Below are 5,389 nucleotides of genomic sequence, written 5' to 3' on the forward strand. Positions count from 1 at the left end.
TCCCCTGACTGTAAGACTCCCCCTGAACACCACACAGCCAGGCCTTTGCCAGGTGGGCCCGCACGTAGGATTCTTTACTATTAGCAAGGAACACAATGTCATTTTAAAATGGATTAGAGAGTTAGAGGAAACTAATTCCTTCTGCCAATGAAATATCTCATTATGACAAAAAACAGAAAGCTAAACAACAATACAACATGTGCAGCTTTGTTGAAATTTGTTTATTTATAGTTTTCCCTTGGCTTCTATGGTTGACTGTTTTTGAAGCTATGAATGAGGGACTAAAGAGCAATGGACCCATTATAAGACCAAATTTCATTGCATTTGACAAACTTATAGCAGACTCAAAATAGACAAGCATAGAGAGAAACAATGAAATGGATAAAACAAGCGTTGCTATGGAGCAAATCAGAGTTCAAGCTTCCTTAACTTAAGGCAAGGAAGCCACTGACAATGCTGTTTTTAATAGATTACACATAATCTATTTTTCCCATACAGTAATGCTTATTTTCAGACTTTAATTAACTCCTATTTTTTGAAAAATGAAAATTCAACAATAATGTGCAAAATTGAGAAAGAAACCACTTGAGAGTGCTTAAGTGGTCTTCAATTACATTACTCAAAAGGTGTTTTTCTCCTGTCGAAAATCAGGAGTTAATTAAAGGTTGGAGTACACCCTTGAAAAGTATGACCCAGATGTTAGGAAGGAGGCGTGGAGGAGGTGGAGGAGGTGGAGGCGTGGGGGAGGTGGAGGAGATGGAGGAGGTGGACCAGAGCAATTTAGGAATTATGAGCTCGGTATTTAGTTAACCAATAGGATTTAGCAAAGTAGGCTGATTATCACCCCAAGAATATCTCCAAGCCTCCAAAACCTGATATAGGTCATTAAATCATGTGGTGTGTATTAAAAGGAGTCAACATTTAATGTGTGCATTTGTAGTACTCCACAGTCCGATAATATGAGTAACAGCCAAACTGCTAGCAAATTCAGAGAAACAGCTGACTGTAAGATGGACTGAATAAGCTTTTGTTTTAAACCGCCTACGCTATTTCAAATGAGCCATTAAGGGAAATATTTTCACAGATTTGAACATGCAGTCCTCCTTAATGCATCTGTCATGAAATCCAAAGCACAGAGCAGTAAAAGAAAAAGTCAATTCTGGAAGAACAAATAGTAAATAAATAATGAAGCTGTAGTGTGGTTTGCAGGTGGACTTCAGCAATTGGGTTGGTCAATTAAATGCTTGCTCAATAATTCTTGAATCTTGCCTGCCCTATATAAATGAGAAATAATTTAGTACTGCATACAGTATACAGTATACTGTATGCATGGAGGTATAGGTCGCAAAGACAAGCATTGCTTGTGGGGTAGTGCCAATAAATCAACTCCATGCAGAGTTGGAGACATGTACTGTATATCTCATATTAATTGTCATGGAACAGACTTCAAAATAGATTTCTAACTCATTTAGATCTATTACAAAAACAAATACAATCTGAAAGCAGACTGACAGTAGGCGCTTGGTTGGCAGGTGCTTCCATGTGCATGACTGGACGAATTTCCTGATGTAGCAAAAGGAGTTGTCACAGTGAGTTGTCACAGAACTGCTGACTCAGTGGATCTTCAGGGAGAACATACTTCACTGCACATTTTCACCCCACAACAATTACAGTATAACACCAGGCAGAATTGGTTGCCCTTGCTGTCCATACACACTACGGCCAGTCTCTGTATATTGAATATAATGTCTGTGTGGGTGTTAATAGCAGTGTGCTGTTTTTATTACATTCATGCACGGAGTGCTGTTGAACCCACATTGGTGTCATCACTGTGTCACTGCCAAATACTTTTTACCGAATTTGACAGCAGGCAGCAGAGTGAATTATCGTGACGTGGGCCTCAGATTTCAGTGGGTGAATGTGAGAGAAAGCATCTTCACTTTATAATGGTAATGTGTAAAATTTTTAACAAAGTGCTTATAAATATGTATGACCTCAATCAATTTACTGAACAATACGGAAAATCCTTCCCTGAGCACAGGGTTTACCTTTTACATAACATGCATCCCCTAAATTCAGAATTATATCAACAGTATGCAGAGAATAGTATAGAATGATATCCCATTCACAAGAGATTTCATCCCCAGTACCTGAAATATTTCAGCACAGGACCCTACATCTCAACATTTCAAATATTCAATGCAAAATGTATCATTTCAAAAATGCTTCAACAGTCCAAGTTAAATGTCACAGTTCATTTTTTTATATGAACTTGCTAGAAAATGTCATCAGCGGAGGGAACGAAGGATTTCGATAGCTAGATCTTTACACTGACTGTAAAACACTTCATCATGAATTGCACTGCACAAATACAAATATAAATGCAAATATAATGAAAATAGTAAATATGATAACAAGGGTATTATTTGTATAGAGGTTCTGGTGATTTTGTGGTGAGCAGAAACCTGGAGCCTAGAGATGCTGTTGAGCCAAACATAGCTGCTTTAATCCCAAGAATAACCAGCCACCTCAACAAGGTGGTGCAGAACAGTGTAATGGTAGAGCTACTACAAGCTCTCTGCTGTCAACACAATGGTGTGCAGCTACAGTATTTTATATGGAAGGTCTGTGAAATGTATTTCTTTTTGTTCTTCTTTGATAGGGGGCTGTGTGGTTCAGTGGTTAAAGAAAAGGGCTTATAACCAGAAGGTCCCCGGTTCAAATCCCACTTCAGCCACTGACTCATTGTATGACCCTAAGCAAGTCACTTAACCTCCTTGTGCTCTGTCTTTCAGGTGAGACATAATTGTAAGTGACTCTGCAGCTGATGCATAGTTCACACACCCTAGTCTCTGTAAGTTGTCTTGGATAAAGGCGTCTGCTATAATAATATTGTACCTAAACTAGATAGCAGACATTAATACGGTTAGAACAAAATACTGTATATTTTTTTACTTCCAGCTGATATCAGTGACATGTGTCACACCCAGTGGTCACTGTTTTGACACCATTTAAAAACCTCATGTTCATGATATTATTCTTCTTGGAACCAATGCTAACTGTATACTTACAGAAGGAAGGGCCCTGGAGCTGTGTCCCTTGATAAAAGTGCCTGGAATAAGTAGAACGCTTATTTTAAACCTCATTTTATTGACAATCTTTTGGTTTCAGTTATCAGCAATAGCGTCCGCTCTGCAGTTTAGCTAATACAAACCCACTGTTTATTGATTCAACCACTTGAAGGTATTGACATTTAGTATTTCTTTCAGTTAAAGATTAAATATCACATCTTAGAGATTATCAGCTCCACTTCACACATATTATTATTATTATTATTTGTTTATTTAGCAGACGCCTTTATCCAAGGCGACTTACAGAGACTAGGGTGTGTGAACTATGCATCAGCTGCAGAGTCACTTACAATTACGTCTCACCCGAAAGACGGAGCACAAGGAGGTTAAGTGACTTGCTCAGGGTCACACTATGAGTCAGTGGCTGAGGTGGGATTTGAACCGGGGACCTCCTGGTTACAAGCCCTTTTTCTTTTACCACTGGACCACACAGCCTCCTACATATCATTGAAATGGGGTTACATTTGTTCCAAAATATGTTACTGTAGTAATGAAATAGCATTTAATCATAGCTTTTTATTAGTTTATTTGTGCCCCCTTTAAATTAAGCATTAATATATACTGTACTGCTATTATACCATACCAGGGCAGTAGCCAGCCATGAAAAAGCAGGCACTTACCCATGCACTGCGGCTAAGCAACGTGGAAGAGAGTGTAAATAAATAATTATTTGTATGATTTTAATCGAGGCCCGTGCCTCGAGTGCCTCAGAGCTGGCTAAGGCCTTACATACAGTATATTGATTTTACAAAATGCTGGTTTGGAAAAAACGGTACTGAGTGTGGGCGCTGGAGAGAGTATACTTCATGTCAGTAAAATGCCCTCAAACAGAACTTCAGGTTAAAAGCTTGTAAGCACACGTTTATTAATTGCAACAAAATAAAGATTAAATACAAAAAAAAAACAACAACTGTAAACCACACATAAATTTAGCCTCAATCGACAGGCATAGCAATAATAACAACATGAGGTTGACATAAACAACAGTTAACAGTTCACTGATAACAAACTAGTAGGCAGAGGCTTCCCTTTTATCTCCCTGGTCAAGCCTACCTATCCATTGCCTGTCCATTCACAGGCCTCGCAATCTCATGCAGGGAAGCTGGGGCTCAGTAAGCTCCTGTGCATGGTTCTACTAATCTATCACTGGTACATTTACATTTTATGCATCCACATTACTGTGTTGTATATATGCTTTTGGATGATATCTTCCTAATCTTCATGATCAATTTCTTCTTAAACAATTGCTGACAGCTGGAGTACTTCCACTAGCCACCAGCAGACTGCTCTGAAAAAGAACGTGCAAAGAAAATAAATAAGAAATGGCAGATTCACTGTGGTATTCGTCATGCATGTGTCTGTATGATGTACTTTTTAAATGTGTATGACAGTCATCCCTCCAGGACACTTTCCCTGGAACAAAGACTTTAAATAATTATTCTCCAGCTTTAAGGAGTCTTTTATGAAGCTGACTGCAGAAAAGGGACATTAATTAATAAGCATCATAAGTAATGATCAAAGCAACACTGACAATAGAGAATGACAGCGTACACACATAAAAATATATCAAGCAGGTAAGAAAATACTTTCTAACCTTTGGGTATTGATAGTTATACAGCAGTCCTCTGTCCATTGTGGACTATAATTCAGCATAAAATGATTGAGCAGTATTAAATAGCCATTTGTTCAGAATAGATCCATTCAGCTCAGGTATATTGTGTAAGAGTGAGGCATAATGTATTTTCCCTTGGGTATTATTTTGACCTCATAGAGATTGAGTTTTGTCTAAAGGATATACTGATTCCATGGACTATTCATGATTTTAGAACTGAGATCCATTTAATTCCAATGAAGAGGACAGGTAACCAGACTTCACGGTTTGTTTGGAACTAGATGCAAAGTAACTTGTATTGTAAGGTATATGAAGATATTCTACACCAATAATGTGACATACGAAACAAGGTCTTCAGCCTTCACGCCCCTAGAACGAACTGTCCCCACCTCATTCGTATTATTATCCCCTGCTGTATAATAAAATCATCTGATGGATATAGTGGATGCAGTTATATGTACGTCAGTACTGTAAGTTGCACTTCACATTTTCCATGGGTCTGGAGAAGCAGTTATCCGATTGCATTGAAACCTGGTTTTAACATTATTTAGTTTAAGTTATTCATAATCCATGCACAGATTTTTTTTTATTTTTAGTCTTTATTCAGGGTATGATTTTAAAATGTGATGGACATTGGATAGAGAGG

This window comes from Acipenser ruthenus, chromosome 15 (genome assembly GCF_902713425.1).
Source record: "Acipenser ruthenus chromosome 15, fAciRut3.2 maternal haplotype, whole genome shotgun sequence".
Taxonomy (NCBI): Eukaryota; Metazoa; Chordata; class Actinopteri; order Acipenseriformes; family Acipenseridae; genus Acipenser; species Acipenser ruthenus.